Source organism: Ochotona princeps, chromosome 21 (genome assembly GCF_030435755.1).
Source record: "Ochotona princeps isolate mOchPri1 chromosome 21, mOchPri1.hap1, whole genome shotgun sequence".
NCBI classification, from domain to species: Eukaryota; Metazoa; Chordata; class Mammalia; order Lagomorpha; family Ochotonidae; genus Ochotona; species Ochotona princeps.
Window position 1 is genome coordinate 8,898,508 of NC_080852.1, and position 26,778 is coordinate 8,925,285.

The window sequence follows — 26,778 nt, forward strand, 5'->3', positions numbered from 1 at the left end:
CCAAAACAACTGTGCCAACAAGGAAAATGTTGAATTTTTCATCAGCTGCCCAATGCTGAGAGTTAGTGGGCAATCCGTTCATTCATGACCAGATGTTCAGTGTAGTAACGCTCTGCAGTTAACTTGAACCTTGTGGCCTGTTTACCATTGGCTGCAAGGACATTGGCAGCAACCTGGCATTGGAGAATTGAGGCCTGCACAAGCGAAATGACCGAGGTGTGTGTCTGTGGCTTCCTGGTTTTTGCCAGCGACCAGACAAGGTAGGGAGTGATGAAAGGAAGAAACGAGATCACATCAATCATTGCAGAGGCTGGGAGAAGTTACTGTATGATTGTGTCTTGGGGGACCTGTAGGCCAGTTCTTACATCCATATTTATTTGGGAACAAAGGCAGTCTTTGTTTAGTTGGACAGATTTTCCAACCTGTGTCTAAATCGTAACACTTTTTGTGGTGAGGGCAGTAGGTGTGGGTGGTTAAGACCATAAGAAGAAGGTTTCTAATTTTAAACTAGAGGAAATCAATAAAGTTGACTCTTAATATTGAAACTCTACTGGGTCTAACCTACAATTGGAAATATGTGATATTTTTGCTTTAGGCAAACTTTTATTATTATAGGTGGAGCAAATTTAAATCTTCCATTCACATAAATTCACTATTTCCTTTATGTACGTGTTTTGAGTCCATGACATTTTTGTGAGCTGTTTTACTAAGTAGTAAGTGTTCAGGGGTAGGGAAAAACTTGGAGGGAATGGGTATTTTTTGGGGGGAGAGGGGGGCTGGTGGGAAGTCATTTGACTTTCTACACTGAAACCAAGACTCTTCTTTAACCTAACTGTTAGTGCTTGACTGAGGATGTGCAGCAGGCTAGGCATGAAGAGGCAGTGTTTGTTAACAGGAAACCTGTCTCGGACGAGGTGCCTTTCCCTCCAGGATGGAACTGCCTGCTATATTCTCATGTCTTTTTATCTCAGGGTAGCATGGCTAAAGGAAGTTTAAACATCTTTCTTACTCGTTCATTTTTAACTGATGAATTAAACGGTAGCGTCCCAGCAAGATGTTGGCCTGTGTGTTCTTGAAAGCAAGACAGAATGGCATCAGAGTGTGCCTTCGGCTTTTTGGAGACCTCGGTGGCTGTCTCCTGCTATTGAATTCTGGACTCCCCCTGATACATCCCCACGGATACCCATCCCAAGAAACAAGGGTCACTTGGAAGGTATGTCGAGCAGAACCCTTACAGTAATGGTATTTGCTTTGGCAGTGCTTTCTGCCTTAGTTACAAGGAACACTTTCTTAGCATTCCTGCTTACGGAGAAGGTGTGTGGCTTTGAGATATGGAAATTCCTCACAACTCCATTTAAACGTGAACTTCACCGGACCCGAGGCGCACAGAAAAGGAGTATGTAGGTCATTGGACTAGGTGATCTTCTGAAGAGTCCTTTGGCATGTTGACTAGGGAAAGGGCGATTGAGAATTACAGCAGGTCCTAGCTTAGGCCTGCTAGGATGCCAGGTGAAGACGTTGCATTGTTTTTCTGGATGCTAACTTGCTGACAGAAAAATCGAGAAGCAGTTTACGGTAGCTCTGACATGACTGTTACCTTTCTGCAGCCCTCTCGAGCTGCTCGGAGCCCTTCCATGCCTTCGCCATGCACACAGTTTGTTCTTGGGTGTGAAAGCAAACAGTGTTTGAGTTGGCAGCGCCTGCTCTGGCAGTGTGGAGTTTGCTGCCTCGGCAAGAAACCGCAGTGTGAGCTTTGTGCTGCAGCAGGTTGCCACTGGCAGGATGGCCTTTCCCCACATTTCCTTGGTTTAAGGAAACAGATTTTTGAACTTTCTTTTCTTTTTTTCTTTGTTGACAACAAAATGCTAACATTAAACAGCTGGAGTTAGTATATCATTTCTGCTTTTTACTTTATGTTCTTATGGAGGTTCAGAAATTAAAAATCCATACTTATTTGTTAAATTATGCAAGTTTTCCCCCCAAAAAATGTGCTTAAAAATATTCCTTCTGTCCTGGGGAATTCAAGAACACCATGGTTACCCAAGTAGGTATTCACGGCTTTGCATCTCTGTTAATTTTCATTGTTACAGTTCAATCAATACTACATGACATTTCTGCAAAGGTGTTTGAAAATCCACTGTTTTTCTTTTGGGGAACAAGTAAGAGTTGGTTCATTTGAAACACTTTAGGCTTTTTTTTTTAATATACTTATTTATTTGTTGTTTTTCTTTTAACATCAGCGTATTCATCCTCACTGGAGGTAACCTTTGCTGTCACAGGCTCTGTGGGAGCCAAACAGGCTCACAGCTGCCAGCAAGGTGATGGCCTTTGTCAAGGGGACCCCTCCGCCTCCTGTGCAGCTAGTGCAGGCCTCTGTTCACCACAGAACCTGCCTGGTGGGCTACCCTCCGCTTCCCCACCTTTCCCTTAGGTGAAACTTTGCATCTACACCCGGCGGAGTCAGCCTCTCGGTTCCTCGCTGGCTGGAGTTGACACCACAGCAGAAGCAGGAAGAGACATGCAGTCACCCAGTCCGGAGGGATGGTCCGTGCACGGGCAGTGTTTCTGCCATACACCGAGATGGGATTTTTGTTGCTGCTTGCGAGGTGTCTGTCAGTTAGAGGCAAAGATTCTGAGAACATTGACAGTGCCCTCCCCCAAAGCCACACCTTGCATTACGGAAAAGTAGCTCTCACAGAGTTGTTTTCCTGATTTCTCAGAAAATAAAATGGGAAGTGAAAAGGCCAGTGTGCTCGCTATAGTGTGTGACTGTCAAGCTCATTCGACCTGCATGTGAGATTTAGGGTCAGAACATTAGCTGTGATGATTAACAGGGGACAGAATTTTTCTTTTCTTTTCAAGGATGGTGGCAGTTAATCATTTTTATCTGCCCGCCTTGTAGAGTTGATGAGATTTATTATGTATGCTGCATGTTTATGGCATTTTTATTGTATGTTGTTAATTTGTTGTAACTGCCACCACATTTTTTTTCTTCTTCCCTTTTTCTCCCATGAGGACCCTTGAAAGCAACTAAGCATCAACTGTGCCTTTTTGCTTTAGGAAACTTCGTTTAATTTTTAATGATAATAACAACTAGAATCGTCTGCAAGTTGGAAGCGGCGCTGGTGGTGCCGTGTGCGCCTCACCTCAGCTGTCAGGAGGACTTGCAGGCGTGCTGGTTTGGGTTCTCGTGTTTTCTGTTGCTGATGAAGTGAGGCTTGTTTGGGTGGACTTAGAGAATACACACTTATGAAAACACTTCACCTGAAACCTAGAGGCACAAGCTGCTGAAAGCGCACTAAACTATCGTTTTCTTCATCCGTGGAAAGTCAGATCTGGAGTTTCTGAATCACTGTTAGGTAAGACAATCAGGCCGTTTAACATTTAAGCTGCTTAACAAGTCACACCATTGAATGATGCATTTTAGAACATCTTTTTTAGTTTACCAGTTCTCAAAATGGCTATGGAAGCTGTTAAATGTAGAGGACATTCTTTAAAATAAGGCCAGCAGTTAAAATTGGGAAACCAGAGGACTGGATTGGAAATGATTTACGATGAGTCCACAGGACATTAAAAAAGTCAAGTTAGCAAAGGAAATGCACTGGCTGCATGAGAGGTGGGAATTTTTACTTTTCCTCCCTCCTGAGTTGGCTGGCTATAGGGGCAGCTCAGTGAGGCAGACTTGCTGGGAAAATTGACAGAGCTTTTCTTTTTATTGTATGTTCTGGCATTGGCATGGCCTTGGCACCGCGGCCCTTGACTATAACCAAGGCAGTTTCTTGTTTTGACAGTGACGAACTCTTTCAGTAACAGAGACCCACCCATTCTCTTCGGAGCTGTAGACATGGAAATAAATAGAAGCTGGATTGAAGAGCAACTCTGTTGTTATCATGCAGCGTGAACATATGGGTCCTTAATCAATACCGCTTGAGGATGACACACGGGTGTGGCTATTGAGTCTATAATGTGTCTTCGTCACAGATGCGTACATCACTTTCCAGAACTGCTGTGCATTTGTTTACACTGTGCCCTAAGACGTTTCTCAGCTTTTGCAGAATAAACAGTGTGAGTCCACTGAGGCAGTTGATAGGCACCATGAAGTCATTGAGGTGTCAAGCAGTTTAATGGAGAGGTGAAGTTGGTACTCAGGTTGGCTCTTTCTTGCATCTAAAACCCTTATATCTAATGAGAAAAGTCAAATCCAGTTGTTGATGTTTTAGATGCAAAATCATGAGTTGCCCCAATGGTATCAATACTGGTAATACACAGAAGGGGGTATGTTTATTAAGTGGCAAGGATAAAGGACATAGAGTTATGAATCCAGTTCTCCACTCTGGTGCTGAGAGATACGCTGTATCCCCTGCGTATAGGGTACCACCACCCAATCCCCTCCTCGTCCTCGCCTGCTCACCACATACACAGCTATGGTTTCGTAGGCAACGTTGAGAAAATAAAAATTCGTACTCAAATCCTGTCCTGAGAAGCATGGTGTGGAGAGAAGAGAGATGCTTCTTCCCTTCTCTGAAGAATTTAAGCGGCAGTTTGTGGAAATGAAGATGTTAGATACTTGAGTTAGGGATGGGAGATGGTTTTCTGGCTCATGGCAACACAGTGAATAAGCAATAAAGAGCACAAAGCTTGGTCCTTGAGGGGAACAAAGAACCCTCTGGCTGTTCACAGAACCCAGGAAAAGGATGAGGGAAAGTGCATTGGAAAGGAAGCTGACCCATGGCCAGGGGGGACCTCCCTGTCAGGTTCAGAAGTAAGGGATTTATCCGGCAACATTAATTATTGATAATAACAGCGGACAGCATTTGCTGTGGGCAAGGCAGCAGGCCTAGTGGTTGACCATTCATCGTCTATATTTTCACTCTGAGAAGCATGCAAGTGGGTATTATTTTTAGCCAGATATAATAATACAGATGCGGAAAGTGAGTCTTTGTAAGATCCTCTGGTCTTACCACGGGCATCCAGTGGTGAGGATCAGAGGCTGAGACCCTAAGGCCAGCCTCTCACTGCCAGTGGGCAACACTGGGGCAGCCAGTGTTCTTGGGGCACAGTATACTCAGGTCAGCGCTGCACGGGGGGATAATTCATTGCTCATCTTTTATTTTAGAAATATAGTGAGAAGCACATCGGAGAACATTAGGATGTTTGTAAGAGCTCCACATTGCTGCCGGAGGGTACTCAAGGAGAGGTGATGATGGAGGGGGTCCAAAAATCCCTAAGGTTTCAGGCTGGACCTGGTTTGAAAGACACCAACGGTTGGAGGATTGGGTCAGTGCTTTTAGCAATTGCTGCCAGAAGAGGAAAGAGAGCAGGCTGCAAAACGATGAGGTGCAGGCATTCATTTCAGGCAGTCTTTCTGGAAAATGAGGAAATAGATGTTGGACAGGAGGTAAGGAAGATCATCAGGCTTGGAGATGCGCAGGTGGTGGCACATGAACCAGTAGAGCAGGGTAGGACCGGAACCACAAGTGAGGAGGGCGAGAAGACAGGCTGGCTGGAGAGGGAGACCAGGATATAAATCAGCCTTCTAGATCCAGAAAAATCTCTGTGCACATTGAAGAAGACAGATTTGTAGGCCATGCTTCAGACACATACCTATACATATTCATATTTGTATACATATTCATGTACATATTTATATATGTTTCCCTATATACATTCATATGTATCACTGTGTGTATTTGTATATGGATCTTATTCATGAGCATGCGCTGTCCTCTTAAGCTCACATATGTATTCTTGGGAGCCTTTCCCACCTCGGGGAATGAGTGGGGAGAGCAGGGTAGGGTGGGCGGCAGTGTCTCCTGTGAGCAGGCACCCGGGAGGGATTGGAGAGCCCTGTGTTGCTGCAGCTCTCGAAAGCAGTAGAAGGAAGACGCGGTTTACATGTACTGTATGTGAGATTCAGGCCAACACAGAATTTTACCGCCCCCCACCCACTACCCCGCATTCCAAAACATAAGCCTGGCAGCTTTAAATGCTCTCGGAAATGTTCAATGATTTCTAAGAGGATTTCACAAAATTCAGCAAGATTACCATTATGTGGTGAAATGGGGGCTGAGAGTGTGGTTGATAAATGTGTTCACTTTTCTTCTGGGGCGGGAGTTCTCTTCCTTGAAAATCCAGTCAATCTGCTGAAAGGCGTACACCCAGCCCATGGCTCTCGGGGCTTTGCCAAGGAAGAACGGCAACAGACATTCTCATTTTTTTTTTTTTTGGTAACTTTCCTCCTCTGTCACCCTCCTTAATTGCTAATAAGGTTAAGCATGAAGACATCAGAGTCTTTGATGTTTTGTTTTGTTTTTCCTGCAGCCAGAGGAATTCTGTGTTCTTGCTCAAGTCTGTTTCGTAGCATTGATTGAAGAGATGAGATGGTGCACATTTCATTTTGATTTCTAGAGACTACTAGAGGACTTCCTGTTTGGTGTTCTAGAAATTGCCCTCCATTCTACTGCTGGATTCTTTGCCTGGCCCTTCTTCTAAGCAGGTAGTGTTGATTGGACACTTGAAATTAAAAGTGCTCGGTGCCACTCCCCTACCCCCGTGCACGCCAGCAATGTCTAGTGCAGGGGAGCCCTTGGACGTGGGTGATAGCCATGGAAGCAAATTGTGCAGGTCTCCTCAGCAATGTCCTCCCAAGCTGCAGCCTGTGCTTCTCCTGGGAATGCCCGATTGGCCATAGTCCTGATTGCTTTGTCATAATGGTCTGAAAAGTCATTTGTCAACTGAGGTCACTTTGAGTTTTGAGATTCTAGAGAAATTGGCTTGAACCTTTATTCTACACCCTGTAGGAATGTCAAAGGGAATTCCATATTTTCATGGTTAATGTTGATTCAAGAACGCTTCATAATCTTCCTTCCCATTGCTATTTTCTGTTCTCTCAGGGTTGGCAGGTAGCTCCTTTTCATAACTCTTTTCCACATAACTCACATGGGGCATTTAGAACTTAGGGATGTTTTGGGGGGTTGGAGGTTGGCATCAGAGGAACTTAGAATCAAGTGTTTAAATCAAGCCTTAACCTCGTAACATGCATTCACACATCCAGAGTGGTCCTTGCACAGCTCTCTCTGTAGCTTGTGATGGCCACGTTGCCTGACTGCTCCTCTGTTCTTACAACTCTTTGCATTTCTTGTTGTCTGCTTTCTGTTGTTGACTCATGTTCTTTAAAAACAGCAATTTTGCTTGCTTTTACTTCCTTCCAAGCCAGGGTTGCAGGCAGCACTTGTCTGTTAAAATCTTCCTGTTTTCACTAAAGGGCATATACACAAAGACCGTTTCTTTCTGCCTCTATTCCTTCTTCACTGTGAGTAGCAGAAACTGAGTCTGCTTTGCTGAGAAACATGTATTAGTGTTCCAGTTTGGGCTGAGCCTACTGTACTCCTTTGTTTTATGCTACTCCCCTTTAATCCACTGGGTTGAGTCAAAGTGCAGAGCCCCAAATCCAGCATTTTCTTATGGAAATACATTTTCTTGTACAAGGCTTACAGTCCTTTAAAGGAGCAGAAACCTTAACTTCACCATGTTTTATTTATCCCTTTGGTCATCCAGTGTTCCTTGTGAAGTCTAACACTTTATATAATCATTCATTAACCAAGTCTTCTATGAATTTTTCCCCTTTCCTCTGAAAAGCAAGGATATTGATAAAACGGTGAAGTGGTTTCTTTCACTGCAGAAGTGGTTGAAAGAATTTGCCATGAGAGCCACCTGCAGCACATTCATTGCCTCATGTCCCTTTTTCATACCAACGGCAGCCAGTATGGCTGTCTTACAAGTAGATGAGAAAGATCAGACAATTTCTCATGTTGTTATCTGTTATAGCTTTCACAGTGATGTGCCTGACCTGGGATTACAGAAATTCTGAAAAACAGCCACTAAGCTTGAAATGCCTCGTTATTGGTTATTGTGCTGTAATTTCCGAAACCTACATTGGATGTGTAAAATCTTAAATTTTCACCATAGCAGGGGTTCCCAATACCTGGGGTCTCCAGACACAAGGAGATGTCATCTGGGATCTACCCATATTTAAGTTAGGATCATTTTGGTTGTGTGAAGCAGAAAGTCCAGATGTAAACAAGCACAAACTGTTGAATTCTTGAGTATGTATGGTGCAGGAAAGACTTGATTCAGCTTTCTCTCTTCCCTACTTTCTGTGGAGTGGAATTATCTTCAGAATAGCAGTAACTGCTGACCTAAGCATTACTTTGAATATGTCAAGCAGGAGAAAGGCAGACGGAATCTTGGAACTCTGGTTGTACCGGTTTCCTGCACATACTCCCACCGTGCGGCTGAGGAGATGGAATGTGTTACTTGGCATGTCCTAAGCAATGTGTGTCTATCGTGGCCATGGAACTGAGCTTCCCAGAATCTCAAAACTCCACTACTGTCTTGGGTCCTGTTTGGAAGAGGCTTGGAAGAAAGGATGCTGGTGACCACAGCTTCATAAGTTCGTTTCTTTGAGCTGCTTGCAAAAGACCTCTGCTTATTTCAGTCATTTGTGTTACTTCTGTGTTTAACCAAATGCCAAATTTATTGGATTTTAGCCATAAACATTTGAATCTGTGAGTTGTGATTGGGCATTTAGTAGATATTCCATATTAATTATGAATACTTAACTAAGTAATGCTGAAGCCTAGCATCTATGTTGATGAAAGTTTCTGTTATTTAGTAGAGGTACTTGTGGCTAAAAACAATTGGAAAACCTTTGTCTCACTTTCTGTGTTAGTAGCAGATTAAACCCACTGTGGGTGACCTAAGAAGTGATGACCATTTGAAACACTGTGCACGTGTGAAAAAAACCAACCTTGAGTTTCAGTAGTGTCTTATTTCCAGAGTTCAAAATTCAGCACTTTAAGTGCTTTTCTTCAGATACGGTTCAGTTTTTAAATCTTACTAGCATGTTTTAAATAAAAACATTAATCATATGGAAAGAAAAAGATGATGAATTTTAACACTACTACGATAGCGTCTATGACTCAACAACAGAAAGTGTTGTTGGTGGAACCATCATAAAAAACAATTCTGTCTTGGGGGAAAATGTTTAGTTGAAAGGCCGCAGAAGAGATGCATATTCAGTTAGAGTAAAGAGAGGCAAACATCATAATGTGAGATTGTTTCACGAAAGGAAATTTCTAAAACGAGTATAGTCAAACTGTTGAAGAAACTTCATTGTTAAAGAATAAACATTGTGCAGATCAAACATTCAAGAGTGTAAAGTGTTGTCGATGGTAATGTGAACTTATTCTGGGCTGTAGAAAGTGTTGCATGCTCAGTACATTTTATAAACAACATTCCCACCATAGTGAAAGAAGGCGCGGGGAACCTTGGAGCCTGCTTGAGTCCTTCTGGGATGGTACCAGCGCAGAGCCCCTTGAGCTGGGAAGCCGCCAGGCTGGACTCATACGGGGTGACTTGACCTTTGGCTGTTGTTTTACCTGCCTTACACAATGGTGGTTGTTTTGGACAGCAAGCCTTTCCAGTTGCCAGACTAGGAGTCCTTGGCCAGTGTATGAGGGTCTTGTGGATGTAAAATCAGAACCTGCTGCACTCCACGACAAGGCTGGCCAGTGTGATGTTCTTGGGTAGCCTTCCCGACCTTGTGTCCCGCAGGGGTCCGCATCTCAGACTCCTCTGTGACCTTAGAAGACAGATTGTTACATCTGGATGTCTTTATTTATATAGTCTTCAGTTTTATCTCTCAACCCCTCCCTGCCTGCCTCTTATTCTTGGCCGGCTGGTTTTCAGAATTGGCCATGCTTAGATTATTCTTGAGTATTTTGCTTATATTTTCCATAATTTTCTTTTAAATATTTTTCTGCTTTATTTATTTTTGTATCTTCTTAACCCCCTCACTTGCTTTAGAATATAAATCACTTTATTTAGAAAAGACACTGGACATGATTCCTTGAGAGCAAAAGTATTCTCCATGGCCACAACTAGATAGTGACTGAAAATAAATACTGTGAGGGCAGAACAGTGACACAAACGGAATGGCAAGCTGTTTTTGCACAGGCTAAGTAGGGTGCAGTTTGCCTGTGCAGGCCGTTAAGTCTCTGTTGTAACTGTGCAGTCCCACCATTTCACCCTCTGGTCAGCAAGAAACAATATGAAGATATTTCAGAAAGTTTGTAGACTACGGCATTTAACGATAAATTTATTCTGGAACAAAAAGTTTTGAAATCCAGCCTTTTTTTTTTTAAATAATGTACACATTCCATGAACTTTTTAGAAGATTGATTTTTGCTTGTCTGGTAGGCACGGTGACAGAAGGTAGGAAATCTTCCATCTACTGGTTTACTGCTCAAATGGCTATAGTTGCATACTGTGGGCCAGGTGAAAGTCAGGAATGTGAAACTCATTCTGGGCCTTTCACGTGGATGGCAGGGTTCCAAGTACTTGTGACTCCTGCTTTTTCAGGCATGTTAGCAGGAAGCTGGATCAGAAGGAGAGCAGATAGGACTCAAACCAACATCCCAATAGTGGATACAAGACAGGTGGCTGTTGACCACTCTGGACCGTGATGCTGATTCTCTCCTTAAACTTTTTGAAGACCTCTCAGATATAAATGAATAAAGATGGCCCTGTTTCATGTAACTTATGTTTATGGACACAGAAATTTGATTTCCATGTAGCTGTTTTGATGTCATAAAAGGACTACTCTTGTTTTAATGTCTTCTCATAGCTGTTTTAAAAACCTCCACTCTCAGCTCATGGACCCCGTAAAGATTGACGGCATGTTTTGGCCGGTTGGCCATTATTTGCTGGCCCCTTGAATTGTTTTCCCCGAATGTTCTTGCCTACTTACTTCTACATTGAAATGTCAGTCTGGAGAGGATATCTGTTCGAAGCGGACATTAGCCTGCATTAATTGAAAGGGTTAGAATTGGAATTGGAGAGAAGACCATTTCCTAAAATATGCTCAATGGCATATGTTCTGTGTAATCAGTTTCCATGTCTGGTATACCCAAAGTCACCCAAGAGGCTCAAGCTTAGAACTTTAGAAGAACCACCTTTGTCTGTTAGTTCTGTTCAAGCTTTTTGCTGACCCTTACACCAAGAATGTGAAGATGCAGGTACAATAGTACGTCGATGAAATTACCAGCAAAGTAAGGAAGACTTTTCTGGAAATCATTGAGATCCGTGATGGGAGGGGAAAGCACTAAAAGAGCACCTCCTTTTTGACTAGGAGTGCAGATCTGAGAGAAGAAAAAAGACAATCTGAGAGCAATTGACAGAAACTTGAATGTTTTGTCAAGTACCTCTCTGCTCATCCTGATAGCCTCGTCTAGTGTCACTGAGTATGACAATATGTGCTACCATTCCTCCCCAGATATACATGTCGTGGGTATTTGTGTGTCATATCCCTCTACTCCAGAAGTTTCTGCTGATAGTAATCCCTTTCCCTTGGCAAGAGATACAAGAGGTTACGTGATCCATAGTAGTGCCTTCTCGGCCAATCACTTTTTGTCCCTCAGCCCATATTGAATTATGAATACAGGTGCCTTTGGTTTGCATGTCATTTAGACAGATGTCTTTGAGTTTTTCAAAATATTGTGTAAAAATACCGGAGACACCATGGCTTCCTCTCACAAGTTGAAATAGATGTTTGGGGAGGGGATGGGACTGCAAGAATTCAGATGTTCACAGTAGTTTTGCGATTTGTCCTCTGACAAAACCACTCAATTTGGAGAATCAGCTGCTCTTCCATAGCAGGGAAGCCATTTGTACATAGCATCCATAGGATGACAGTTATTACCCGAACCTAAAAAATAATCAGTCCTCATGTTACCAGCTCAGAAAATGTTCCTGATTTCAAAACAGCTTCTTAAAACAGAGTTGTTTTTTCAAGTTGCATTACTTTCCAGCATCAACACGAGCCAAGAAACCTTATACCAGGCTTATTGGTGGGCGTGTTCTAAAGTATGGTGTGTAAGTTATTAAATAATTATACAAGTTAGGGAAAAGGGGCAAAGCTGATTTCAAATCCTGGCCCAGCCACTTAGTAACTTTGTGACCCTGAAAGAGGTTGTCTGATATTTTAAGTCTCAGGTTTCGCGTCTAAAGATGAGAGTGAAAAGTACCTATTTCATTACAGGGTCTGAAAATATTACAGTTTCTCAAAGTTACCTTAGGGTTCAATGAGATTATGAAAAATATTCCTTAGTTATTATAAATAAATAGCTCTTGTAAAAATAATTCCTTTATGTAATAATTTTATGCCTGATTCAGTAAAAATATTTCAATTATCATTGTTTGCCCAGATATCTAAGCCTGAGGTAAATATTGGAGGACATTTAACTCCGGGAGTCAAAAGCACTTCTAGTATCCAACTTGCCTTTCTCTTATTTTTGATGTCAGGTTTAAAATAATTTTTTGTATGTAAAAAGACGTTGTACGTGAAGTTCATATTATAAAAATTTGGGGCAACTTCACATGAGTGACTCTTTGTTGCCCTTGAACTCTGTTAAAGTTGCTTAAACCAAGGAAATATTGACTCACGTTTTAACACCTTAGCATCAGTTCAGTTGCACTTGCTCACCCTGCCCCCGTGAAGTTTTTTTTTTTTTCTGGTTTTTATTAATTTTGAGAGTGAAAAAGGATGAGGACTCTATTCTGCATTTTGCTCACTTTCAAGTTTCTGTAGGTAAAAAATGAGTCAATGTGACAGGTATCGTTGTGCTAATGTTTTGTCTTTCTTTGTTTCTCTGCCTTCACCTTGTTCCAATTTCTTGCATCAGTTTCTACATGTGAAGAGCGTATGTGACCCGTAGAAGTCAGCCTCTGGCTCCATGGTTCTCAGATTCTGTCTATGAGATGAAAGAGGGCCAGGATGTGATGCCATTGGAAGGTCATGGGCAGAAAGCTGAAAGAAAGCTAGACTAATAACTGAGTTCTCTAAAGCTGGAAAAGTGGTGATGGTAGTGATGTTTTCCTTGACCCTTGTTTTGGGATTTTTCTAGGCATAACTGGATACTTCAGCTGTGTTAGATCCATAGGGTTGCAGGTTGCTGTTTGGCATGGATTCTGCCAAACTGCGTTAGTGGAACTTGAAATCAGATCTTGTTTTCCCAACTTGGGTAGTTATTTCACAACTTACTCTGCCATTGCTTTTGAACATATCAATCAGTATGCATGGTCAGTTTGAGGCGTAGTGAGAACTGTAACTGCTAAGGCAAACATATCATTGAAGTAATCTCTGTAAATGGATTTGGTGGGATCACGAGGCCAGGAGAACAGATTGTTCTGGTACAGGGTTTGGGGGGAATTTAAGCACATTGTTCAGCAGCTGCTGGGCCTTATCATATATGGCAAAAAAATGGGATTAATGTTACCACTATGGCTTGTGAGGACCAAAGGATAGAATCAATATGAAATGGTTGAATAATGTTCTGTAATATCATGGGAACCCATCTGATGTGATCCATTGTGGTTTTATTTGAAATACATGTTGTAAATATTTCATCTCTCATATATCCCTCTCCACCCCCCCCCCCCAAAAAAAACAGTATTGACCTTCCTCTCATGTTTGCAGTGTTCTTTGGTAATAGAATGTCAGAAATGATCATTTTTGATCATGAATCTTGCATCAGAATTCCCCCCATTATATCTTTTCATTCTAATACTCTTTCTGTTAAAATTAGATTTAGCCTTCTTTGAAAGAAGATTTAAAAAATTTTTCATTTTGAAAGGTACCCCTGCATCCATCATGTAATGAAAGTTCTAAGGCTGCTTTTACAAAATCATCTTCTGTGTTTGGATTTGTGGCTTTGTTTATTTCAACAGCTAGGAGAGTGATTTCTTCATCCTGATGTCCTAATGAGGTTGTTGTTATTTCCAAGTGTGAATTCGGAGTATTTTCCTTGGAAAAAACCAGTTCATTTCCTCAACATATTTCCTTGTATAATGTCTCCTTGTACTCGTTATTCTTTGCTTGGGGAGACATCCAAGTTCTCAGATATGGAACATTTTCAACCAAATTTCAGTAGAATACACGGAGAATTCACCTGAAGGAACTGTGTGGTTCCCTAGATTTCTCCCTTTGCCCAGGCAAGGTATGGGGTCTAAAAATGTAAAAAAAAAAAAAAAAAAAAAGAAGAAGAAGAAGAAGAAGAAGAAAAGCAAAAGCAAAAAGCAAGTGTGTGCATCCTTACAATTCACCAAACTCCTGTACCATTTCTTTCTGAAATTATGCTGTTTGGTCTTTTTGCATGCAGGCTCTTTCTTTTCTCAGGGCAGTTTGTGTCTTCCTCTGAAGTTATCTGCATAGAAAAATTCAGGGACTCAAGCTCTGAAGGACTTCCTTCCCCGTGTGAGCTCTGAGCAGCTACCTCCAACACTGTGGCGATATCAGACCTCACAAGCCCTGTGCCCCCCTTTCTGTCTTCCTTCCTTCTGGAAGTAACGGCTGTTCTGCTGTTGTGGGCTCAGGATTCTTTTTCTTCTGAGACTTAGTGCTGCTCTGGTCTAATTTCTTTGGGCATTTAGCTCCTCACATGGCCAGGCGTGAAGACGTATTGAGTTTGGCTCTACAGTGAAGGGCCAGGTAGCCTTCTTGTCCAAGATGTCAGTGCTTGGGTCGGAAAATGGCCATGAGCTCTGAGAGGAAACAGGAGTAACAGAATACTGAAATCCTGAGGTTACCTGTGCTTATCTCATTCCAGCGACCACCAGTGACGTGGTAGCTGTGTTTTTGGCTCACGTGTGTGGTAGGCATCTCCTGATCTTTCAGATGGTTGCGTGGCTCCTGGTGGATTCAGGTGACAATGTTCTCTTTGCAAGCAGCTCTATGACTTGGATCTTTTACAGTAACTCTTTAGCTCATTTTGCACGGCAGTTTTGAGGTTTATATACTACTTGAATGTTTTGTGGAATGAGAATTCTTTAAAAAAAAATATTTCTACAAGAGACTCTTGCCTTAATAGTACATTCACAAAAATACTTCTGTGTTTTAGTGGAAGTTACTCCATTATGTATCCTCTGTGCGTGCTTCCTGCTGAGAAAGTCTGGAAATGGATGTCAACCAAGGGAGAGTCATTCATTCCATACGTTTTGTAATTTCAAAAAATGTACACCGTCAATATTTTTTTCTTAATTGAACAGTTTGTTGAACAGACGGGTGCTTTAATTATGGTGGTCTAAATTTACACACATTGGAGTGGTATTTTGCTACATTAATTACCTTACTTGTCAAGAGTAACAGGTAATTACTACATCAACTCACTCTCCTGCAGTAGAGGAAGTACAACTTTATTTGCACAGATACAACAAACCGGAGTGCAGCCACCCGCACCTGAGACTTTGCAGAGGAATGGCTATTCTCCCAGAGTTTGCTTTCTAATGACGGGCTGGAGGTGGTCTCACCTTTGCTCGTGGTCTCTGCGCCTCAGATGCACGGTCAGAAGTGCTCATGGACTTCAGGAGAGGATGAGCTGCAAAGCACCTTTGAGATCACTGAATTCGTTGAACTGTTTCCACACTATGTGTGTTTGGGAGCATGCTTGACTTTTCCAAGGCCACCCAAGACTTGGCACTGTTTTTTTTGGTGAGGCTTAGGCTGAGTGCATTTTAATGATTTTTTTATAATTATAGAAAAATCATTTAGTATAGAATACTTTGAATATTCATTCACGTCATCTTCCTCATCTGAACTTCTAACCAAGGCTTTGGCTGCCTTACAAAGAGTATTTATCCTATATTCTGTTGAACTGCCAGGTACAACTCATGTCATTTGATTTCCTCTCCAGTGTACTAGTGTCAGCTTTTATGACAAGTTGTGTTAAGATTCTACTTTAACATGTTTTTGTAAAGGCGTGAACATCTTGGAGCATATAGGTTTGCCCTCAGCAAAATCCTGCAGCATTAACTCTCATGGTTGCCATGGCATAGAAAGAAAGGATTTTGTCAGTTGTGAGGTGTGGTGCAGAGTACACACAATGACATAATATGGGTGTGCTATCTTAAAAGGCTCCATCCCCTTTTTAGTCAAACACCTATGACAAAATTACAAACTGTGGTTAACAGAGACTACTTACAAGTGGTTTTTCAGAGTCCTCCACGATAGAGGAGCTCAACTTGCAAAGAGGGGTAGCACCCACTTTTCTTCTTGCACCTGGCAGCAGGAGTGGGTAACATTAGAAAGAAGTTCCGAAAGACAAGAGTTGGCGAGAGCACCTTGCAGACGTTGCACAGGGTGGCTTGTGGAGGACAGGGTGGGTGATCTTTGCCAGGTCATTTCAGACGGGCCAGCCCTCATTGCGTGTCAGTCTCCCACGCCTGAAATCCTGGCATAAATGTATCATTGTAGTTCCTTTTGTTGGAAGTCACTCTGGGATTTTTAACCTGGTGGGTTATAGCTTTGAGCAGTTGAGATCTTCTTTAGCTTTTATGTGTTCTCCTCGAGGGAGAGTCTAGGATAAGTAGGTTTACTAATGCATCCTTTCAGCCACTATCCACTGACAGCCTCCAGTGTGATCATGGAGCTGTGGTGTAGACGGTGGGGAAGAGCGCATGCAAGGAAGGAAACCGCCAGGCCCTACTCTGGTGGCTTTGGCCTTTTGGTAGAGGCAAGCAGAGAGAGTTAAAAATAAAAGAAAGTCAAATGAAGAATCAAAACATCATGAAACTTCAGGGAGAGCTTGGAGTATGCCTGGGATAACTTTGGATTTAAGATCTCCAGGTTAAGAACAGTCCCCGCCTGTAAGGCGTGCCATAGAGCCTTGTAGGTGGAGGGAATGGCGAGGCTGAAACCTCAAAGGTAGCAGTGTGTGGAGGTAAAAGCAGCAGAGAGGCCCCAGGCCTGGGATGTGATGGGAGAAAGCTGGGGCAGCAGCGAGGCCCTGAGTCCCATAGCATTCAACTGGTCTTTCTTCTGAGACAGCTGCAAAGTAGTGGAGGCAGGTACCAGCTGTCCAGGATTGAGCATGACTGCCCCTGGGGAGTGGCTCACAGCAGTTACTGTCCTGACAGCATCCCTCCCTTTGAGAGAAGGCTGCCCTGGCCCCTTGAGATTGGGTGGCAATCCCTGGAAGATGTCACTCTTGGGACAGACCTCCTGCCAGCTGAGGGGTGGAGGGAGGAGGTGGTGCCGGGGCACAACAGAGAGCTGTGTAGCAGGAGCTGCAGCAGCACTGGGAGCCAGTTGGAAATGTGCCAGTTTGGGCCTCTGTGCAGCCTTGGTGGTCAGGAACCTCTGCAGTGGTGCTTGGGGCCCCACACTGTGAGAATGTGCCCGCCAGGTGATTGCGATGAGATGGGAGTTGGGGGAAATCCCTGCCATAGGCCCCCAGTGTCAGCCAAGGCATGCAAGTCGAGTTCTCCAGAGTTGACTGGTCTTGCAGGCAGTGAAAGGTGAGGGCCATGCCTCACCCGGCACCTGTGCTCTTCCCTTACAGGTGTACAGTGACAGAGTAGACCACAATGTCGCTGGGTTTTGTGGGGTCATCACAGTGATTTGAAGGCAGAGGGGGCTGGGTTAGCTGGAAGGGCTAATGCCACACCCTGGGCAACAGGGCTGCTCTGGGTCTCTGGCAAGTATTTTCCCAGATAATTTGGGAAAGTGTTTTTTGGTGTGAATAGCTCCCGCCTTTGTCCCTGTCAGTGTTAGAAAAACAAGTGTTTTGTTTTAAGTTACACCATTGAGAGGCTTCACAGAATGTAATAGCATTCTTTTGTTTTCATATTACTCAATCTACTTGGCCTTCTTTTCCGTTTGGAAGCCCTCACACTCCCCTGCTCTATTTTTCAAGTCATCATAGAAGGCAGAGATTGATTGTTTCAGGGCTTGGTATTTGTGCTGGCTCATGTCTGTTTTGACTGACAGCACCGTGAGGAAAGTCCGAGATGGTTCCCTTTCCGCTCCAGCCAGCCCTGTCCGCCTGGGGAACTCTTAATTCACCTCCGGTGTAATGGCCTCCAGGACGTCTCTTCCAATACCTCCTGTGCTTTGTGTTCCTCAAGCCCATGTACTTTGGTTGGTATTTCCTGGTAGACAAGACTTCATGAGGGCAAAGTCCTCGGTTGTCTTCATTTTGGGCTCTGCTCCACCATGGTGTCTGGCTGGCATGCTGTAAGGACAGAGAAAGTAACTGTCCAGTGAATGTTTTCTCAATGAATTGATTTCCTGCCACTCTGTTTAACAACAAGTGATTCTTGCAAGACAAAAGACAGTGCACAGAAAATGAAGACATGGAGTCAAGACAGGAGAAGTGGAGACAAAGCCAGGAAGAAGTATTGATGAAGGTGGATTCTAATGACTTGTATAATGAAGTGTGAGCTCTGGTGCTAACTGCTTTGACACCCCGTACTCCCAGCAGCTTCACTTAACAAGGGCGTGTGTTGTGTTCCTTTCATGTCAGTGCACATCTGTTCACTCATGGATTTTGTACCAGCCGCAACATCATGGGTCCCTCGGCTCTCTACGAAGAGGGACAGGGAGCAGGGCTACCTTTGCATCAGGCTTGGAAGTGGTACGTGTTGCTTCTGCCTGCATCCTGCTGTCCAGACATCAGTCACATGGCTTCCATGGGTCACAGAGGTTGTGCTACAGGAAGAAGAAAATGAAATGGAGTTAGTCATTTTGTGATAGTCCCTTACACTCTCCGTGTCTTTGAATTTCGCTTCTGAGGTGTGATGAACACGAAGCACAGCACCTGTTCAGTGCCCTCCCTCTTCCCCAAGTCCAGTAAAAGTGCTAGCGCACAAGGGTACTTGGTTTTTGCATGTCAGGAGGAGAATGTCTTTCATTTGGTTCCTGACTAAGAGCCCATCTTCCTCTGTGGGCTGGTTTGAAGATGAGAACCTGTAACCTGCAGTCCTTTTACAATCATCTGAAATGCTCCACACCATGCGTTCTGGCTTGCAGATGACCAGGGACCAATTGGCATGTGTTAAAGAGAAAGAGAGGTGAAGTTGCTTTGAGGACTTCTGCTTCAGTTTATTTTCATGGAGAAAATGATAGGCAAAATTCAGAACACATTAAGTGGAGGAAAATATACAATGGCATGTTTATCTCACACTGCAGTTTGAAAACACAGACCAGAACACGGGAAGGGTAAGTTGATGTTCTTGCTGTCTTGTTGACCATGGTGGTTCTCAGGAGAGGAGCTGAAATCTTCATCTGTCTTCCACCTCCCTCCCTGCCGTCCTTTGGGCCCAGAATGAGGAATGCCAAGTGTGACGCTTGGCAGGGCTAATGCAGTTTTGCTCTTAAGCTTGAAGCCAGCAAAGTTTGCAGGGGCCAGATCACGCAGGGCCTGTAGGTCCAATGACTTTTGGTTACTCGAGTGCTAGAGAACCATGGAGAGAATGCAAGCAGGGAATGAATCCAGAATGAGAGAGCGAGAAACAGGGAGGAGCAGTGATCACGTGTGTGCTGTGTTTTTTGGCTGCTGCGGAGAGCCGCCCCGGAGGACGTGAGTGTGACGGCACCATGGCGCCCTTCTCCCAGCTGACCACGCGGTCTCCTCCTTCCTGCACAGAAGTCGATTGCCAATCAGGAGCTTGCCAGCCCAGCTTCGGGGCAGGCAGTGCTTTTGGGGTAAATATTTATGAAATGCCAAGCTTTATGATCAAGATGTATCTTGCTTTTAATGAGCAAATGACTCAGAATTGTTTGAAGTTATTAAAAGACAAATTATTGTATGCCATCATGGAAGAAGGAAGAGAGAAAGTGTGATTTTTGCATCCAGCAGTTTTATTTACAGCTCTAATCCATAAGCAGTCAACCCCTTTAAACAAAATTAGTTAATTTCCTCTAAGGGTAGAAGTATAAAACTTTATTTATGGAATCTCATTAAGAGGATTTCTAAAAGGTAAGGTGGTCTCTTCGGCTGCTTCAGGGGCTGTTGAATAAGAGTGCAGGCTGCCATAGGCACTGTGGAAGTCACAAGCCACTTATACATGAAGATACATGAGCAACAAATTACTTCCTGTTGCAGCTCAGACCACTTTTTAAACTTTGCATACCTAATACTTTAGAAATTATTTCGTTCTAGAAAATATAAAAGCTGTAGATCTCAATCTCAAACTCTTGATTTTTGTATTTTCTTAATGGCACAGAGTTTTATTGATTTTAAGAATGTATTTATTTGGGCTCGGCAGCGTGGCCTAGTGGCTAAGGTCCTCGCCTTGATCCCATATGGCTGCTGGTTCTAATCCCGGCAGCTCCACTTCCTCTTGATCTCTCCTCCTCTCAGTATATCTGACTTTGTAATAAAAATAAAGTAAATCTTTAAAAAAAAAAAAAGAATGTATTTATTTGAGAAGTAGAAAGAGAAAGAGATCAACTGTCTGCTGGTTTGCTCTCTGATTGCCCACAACAGCCAGGACTGAGCCAAGCCAAAATCAGTCAACCTGTGTCTTCCGTGTGTGTGGCAAGTGTGGCAAGTGTGGCAGGAGCTCAGCTGCATGAGCCAGCACTACCTGGTCAAGGTCTGAGTTGGCAGGAAACTGGAACTGGGAGCCAGGTCCAGGATTGGAGCTTGGCACCCGGATGCGAGATGTGGACGGTGTCCTGGCTAAGTGAAACAGCCATTCCACTGATGTTCTTTTAGGCGGTTTAAAATTCCTGCAGATAAACTTCATTGTTCATGCCATGTCACAACATTAAAATTCCTGCAGATGAACTTCATTGTTCATGCCATGTCACAACAAGCATTTGCATGTATTTCCCAATTCCCGATTTGAGTTTTAGTGATTATATTTCCTTGTGTCAAGCTGGACAGAAATGTTGGATTTGTTCTGTTTTGATTGGCATTCTGGTGTGTCTCCTAGACACAACCTAGGTTCAGAAACCTTAACTATTTTAAGTCTGAAACCATCTTGAATGCCAATATTGAAAGAAAAGTACTGGGAAACTGTGATTTAAAAAAAAATCCATGTATAAATGTCTGAATTTTGCTATCCAAAAAACTTTACAATAACTGCATTCTTGAGAAAATAATATGGGAATGTATTTATTACATTATTTCTGGCATTTGCCATCACTGGACACATAGCTCCTACCCTGAAGTTGGTTAACAGAGAATTTCCTCCAAATCTAAGAAAGCTGTTTGGTTCCAATGTAGGGAGACTCCATGCCTGATTTGAAACTCTTAGTGGGTGTCATTTCTGATTCTGTAGCACTCACTGTCGATAGGACATTTAAAAATCGACCTACTGCTTTTAATGGAAGATCATTTTGATGCTAAAAAGTAGCCATTACCTATGCTAACCTTAACACAGGGACTTGCTTTTCTGACCGAAAAGAAGCTCCCACTTTTTCTTTTTGTTGCAAATATTACATGGGAATCCTTCCAGAAAGGTGCAGGATGCGAGTAAGCTGTTTCTGTGGGTGCATGGCTCCCTTGGTGGGTGGTGTGAATTGAGGGGTTGAGTTGTTCTTGGTGGAAGCTGGACTCTGCCAACTGTTGTCATTTGAACCTTTGGCCGATGGAGGCGTCTGCCCCTTAATGTCCATCATATATTCCTGAGTAAAAGAAGTGTTCACCAGGGCCCATTGCACATTACTTTATGCAGCAGAAATGTTAATGAGTTATCTGTAAGTGTGTAAACCACATGCCCCCCCCACCCAATATATTTTCCAAAACAAATAATGGCCTTCAGGCCACATGAGGCCCAGTGCCTGTTTTTGTAAATAAAGTTTTATTGCAACACAAGCACATGCAATTGTTTATGCAGTGTGTGTGGTGACTTTTTTCCTACTACAATAACAGGGTAGAGGAATTAAATAGAAAGCACATGGCTGCAAAGCCTAAAATACTCAGTTTTCCTTTATAGAAGCAGTTGGTCAGTTTCTGCTCTAAATTATGACCAAACTATAGTAAAGTACCTTAAATGTATTAACAGCTATCCCATTAAAGAGGTACAAATATTTACAATGTTGATTACTCAACAGTTAATATAGTTTCAACATACATTTGTTTCATTTGAAATATGACCTTTTTGTTTTTGTCACCAAGAACATTTGAAACACTTTCCATTTGTTGCTGGTTTTTCTGCGGAAGTTTCTGACCTCCTCCCAATTGTATTGCTGCTTAACACTTTCCCCTCACACATTTTTGTTTTAAATGTTGTATTAAATTTGAGGGATGTTAGATTTTCCACTTACAAGCAACAGCCAAAAATATCTTCTTAACTTAGAAATATTAGTTGTCCATACAGTTTGCATATTTAAAAAGTAATCAATGCTGAGCAAGGATTATGTCAGTTGATTGATATTCTTTGACATTCACTCATTTCATGTGTTGGAGGCTCGGTTATCTCATCTGTTAAATGGGAATCAAACTCACTGCCTGGGCTTTGTGAAGATTAAGCAAGGAAAGATGTGGCCTGCCACACTTTGGGAATTCCTGTTTCCTTTTCTACTGTTAGTGAGCTTACCGGACCAGATGATCCCAAGTCAGAAATACCTTCTGGAATATCTCCAGATTCATGTTGCTTTTCCTGCCTCAGGTTTGCCTAGAAACCATCAGAAAGTCCTACCGTGCATTTGAGTAAAAGGAGTAGGAGCTGTTACAAAAACCACAAAGGCAGACACTCGGTACAAGAGTGTCTCCTAGACACGACCTAGCTAGTGCTGGTTAGTGGGACGGGAACGATAGTGGCTCTGCACTGCCTGTGGTGCTTCCGGGGTTTGATCACTGTCCCACAACCCACTCTACCTCCAGAAGGGCAGCGTTGTCCTCTGGGTGGAGGAGCGGGCCCTATGGTGGACCCAGAGGCCCCAGAATCCAAGTAAATGTAACAGCCACTTCCAGTCCACAAGATGCTGGGACGTGCAGTCCAGTCTGTGCTCAGGAAGAGGAACTGGACTTAGTGGACATCCACCCAGACTCTGCCACAGGAAGGACGTACCTTCTGGAATGGTAGTGGGGCCGTTGCTTAGCACATACTAGCTGCCAGGGGCTGAGCATCTAAAAGCCTGTCTCCTGCAGGTACCCTTCATGAACTAGCACTGTTCGGAGACACCCGTGATGGTTGGAAACCATTTATCTGATTCTTGGTTAAGTATATTTTAAAAATTAGCCTGCAGTCTGAATCTGCCTCCCACATGTTGTATGCCATTTAGGCATTTTGGCGTTCTAAAATTACAGATCTATCTCTAGCAAGAAAGCTTAGAAATACGTACTGAAGAAATGTTGCATACAGCATGCAATGACATTTTCATTCCCAGAATGATCTACATGGACTCATATTTATTTTGCTTTTTTTTTTAATATAAAATCAGAACTCACTCTCAGTATCGAGTAGAAATCCTGATCCGAATGGCACATAGAACGTTTGTTGAAATGGTAGCACTGTTATTTAATTCAAATTGCACATTTTATAATGAATCACAATGGAAGCATTTTGCTTTTATCAACACCTCTAATACAGCTGAGCACACCTTTCTTTAAAAGTTATTCAGTTTAAATTACGATTAGATGAATATTTTAGAATTACCATCACCATTAAACGAAGGACTAAATTTATCATACCAAAATAGAAATTTAATTTAAAGTAGGAAGAACTTGATTACAAGGTTTAGTAGACTAGAAACAAGATGTATGAGGGCATATTAAGGAATTCTTTTTTTTTTCTTAAGTACAGTTTTACATTCAATTTGAAAGGACACAACTGCATTTATTAATGTTTGTGAGGATCGTGTTTGAGACAGTTTGATGAAAGATCAAACTCTCTTAAGGCTGAAAAAGCACATTAGAGCACACTGTTTGGTCCTTCCATGTAAACATTCGCCTCACATCTTCTTTCACCGTCCTAGAGTTAATGAAGTTTATTTGCGATAGAAGTTGCTCTTAACCATGGTGTGAGCCAGTGGCTTTGGTTCAGGAGCAAGCTCATCCCTGGACACGTGTGATTAAACATAGGCCTTTCTTGGTACTCGTGTCATTTCCTGCTGCCTGTCACTTCGTCCTTGACTGTATTTGAGGCAGAAAACGAGTTGTCCAGGTTGGTTTTCCAATCACCCAGTTCTTATTTTTCTCTGGAGCTTCTTTGTTATGTGAGAATTCACATTTGCTATTCATGAAACACGTTTTAATCAGTGACCATATCAGACAAATGGAAGCTAAGCGCTGGTTAGTATGTTGAAAATAAACATGAGGGTTCTCATTAATGTCGCTGTCTGAATAATTAGTTGAGCATCGAGTCCTGAGCCGCAGTGAGAGCAAGTTGGCTTCTTGCTGGGACGACAGGCTGACAGCCCCGGCTTGGAGTACGGTCATTAGTGTGGCCCGCCATCAATGTCATGTGTCTGTGTCACGTTAGTTAGTGTCCCCTTTGCCGAGAAGCCAGACCTGCAAATTATCCTCCCACATCCCTGCAGACTGTATTTGTGAAGCTTGCGATCAAGTGGGAGCAACTTCTTAACACGGCTCATAAATTAACTAGTTTACAGGCTTATAACATTTTACAAGTAGATAATAAAGGGTGGAAAAGTTTTCCAATTGCTTTGCCTTGCTGTGAGGGTTGTGATCAGCTGACTTTTCCTTGAGGAGTCCTCTGCTGATAGACTTTCCTAAGAGCAGCACAGCCATGGGGTGTCTGGGCAGTGTTTGCCAATTGTAGACTCCAAGAGGAAGCCAACATTAAGTCCACCGAAGACAGTATCATTAACTTTGTTATCTCATTACTCTGATGAGCGCATGACAGTAGTCACCTTTCTTGTGATGGCAGTTGTTCATTAATGAATCCAGCAATTAGCTTTGAACAGTTATGGCCTTTGCCAACTAAAGTTATCCTAAAAAAGTGTTTTGATGCATTCTTATCCTAGTACCCAGCCCAGCCCAGCACAGCACTTGTGAGTGATTTTGAAGCCGTGATATCCGTGTAAGCAACTTAGGAACATGAGACAAGTGACCTATAGAACTCTATGGACAGATGTGGCCTGAGTTTGTCCTGCATCTGGAAGGGGTGTGGTTTGAGCGTGGCATCTCTTTACTCTCTTCTGAGCTCTGGTAGACAGACAACCCACGAAGTTTCTGGAGAGACATGACTATTCAAGTCAGAAAACATCAGAGATCAGTTTCAGGTTCTCTGGCGGATTATGTTTGAAGAAAGCATGCCCCTTCCCAGGGTAGGATGTGGACCTGCTGCTGAACGAGAACACACACATGCATCCTGCAGTCCCTGGTCTCATGCTGTGGTCACATTGCCTACTAAGCGAGAGCATGAGGGAGGCCTGAGGGGTGGCATTATCGTCTCAGAGATCTAGACAGAAAGGAGCTGGCCTGGACAACTTCACTGCCGTCAGAGTGGTGTGAAACCTGCTTGAAAGTGCTTACGGAAGAGCTGACCTGTCCGTCAGCAACTTCAGCTTACTTGGAACCAGGTTTGGTAAATAGTCTACTAATAACCCAACTGGGGCAGGAAGGTGTGCGGCCTCGCACGTGCAGCACTGGTTTCTTGAGTTGTTAGTGGCACAAGCCCACAAGCAGGTGGAGGGAGTGGGACTGACAGGCGGGAGAGAGCTTGTCCTTCCGTTGATGGGGAGTGGGGAGGGGACTCTGTGTGTGTGTGTGTGTGTGTTCCCTACTGCTGTTCCCATGGCACGCAGTGGAGGAGACCAAAGGACCACAACTGAAAGCAACATCGTCGTCTGGGCCCGTGGAGCTTCCTGCCCTTGTTTCTGGCAGTGCTTTTCACATTGTGAGGATGTAGCTGCAGAAATGGGACATAATGTGTGCTCAGGGAGCCAGACGGCTAGGTTAGGGTTAGTGCCTTCATGACTGGAAGTGTCAGTCGGCTGTGGAGCATATTTGTTTTGTATCATTCCACTGTAATTCTGTAATATGGACTTAAGGCTCTGCCCTGGAGTGAGTGCTGAGCCTCGAAGCAGGGGAGCCGGTGGACACGTAGACACATGATGATGCGCCTGAGCGTTGGGGTGGTGTCTGAGCCAGCGGGGCTCGGGATGGTATGGCTGTAGCACACGTGGGAAGCCTCTCATCTTGCCCCTTCACTTAACCTTGTCTTTTCTTTTTGCTTTCAGCGCCCCTCTCTGTGTTGCAGTTTTGTGGCATTATGCATGCCCCCTTCCTGTGACTCCAGGTTTTTTATGGCTGTGAGACACATTACAAGTTCAGGGTAAGTGGTAACCAGCACTGACACCATGTACCACTTAAGAATTGCCGTCCACCTGGGCAGGTTGACAGAGTAGTTGGATGTAGCAAAGTCACAGCAAATGGTGGCCGATCTCATTAACAGGCACCGATTCTGATGCTTGGAGGCATCCTGCATATCTGCTACTGTCCTCCCTGCTGGCTTTGTTGTTTTAAAAAGGATCCACAACTTGATCCTGTTTGCAGGAAGGTGACCTGATGCAGGGTTGATAAACTCTGAATATTGTCACCTTCACGGGCTGTGCGGCCTGTCTGGTGACCAGCCAGCTCTGCTCTTGTAGCACAGAAGTTGCCATTTACAACACATGAACCAATGGCGGTGACTGTTCCAGTGAAGCATCATTGACAGAAATGGGCCGTGAGCTATAGTCAACCTGAAGGCATTAGTTTGCCATCGCCGATCTGATAGCATCTGAGGGGGCACCTGAGCAGCCGAATCCCGGACACTTCCCTGGGTTACCAGCAGTCCCATCTGGGAGTATGCCATCTCCCTGAGGGAAGCAGGCACAAACTACATGTCTGCCTTTCCTACCTCATAGGCTGGAGTCGCGAGGATGAAACCAGATAAAATGTATGTGAAAATGCTTTGAAGATTTCGACACTCCGTGTGCGAGGCTGCGCACAGTCATTCCGGCTCACCTTGTGGAGTGTACCT

At 43.5% G+C, this 26,778-nt stretch overlaps 1 protein-coding gene across 7 annotated transcripts in view; it reads left to right on the plus strand.

Moving 5' to 3' along the window:
• Window positions 1-26,778, plus strand: part of FOXP1 (forkhead box P1) — a 500,423-nt gene that overhangs the window by 95,573 nt on the left and 378,072 nt on the right. For all 7 annotated transcript variants that reach the window (XM_004581618.2, XM_058678860.1, XM_004581620.2 and 4 more), the window contains one exon: window positions 25,994-26,088. The gene's annotated coding sequence lies outside the window, so the exon portion shown is untranslated. Of the gene's footprint in view, window positions 1-25,993; window positions 26,089-26,778 lie in introns of those variants that run through there.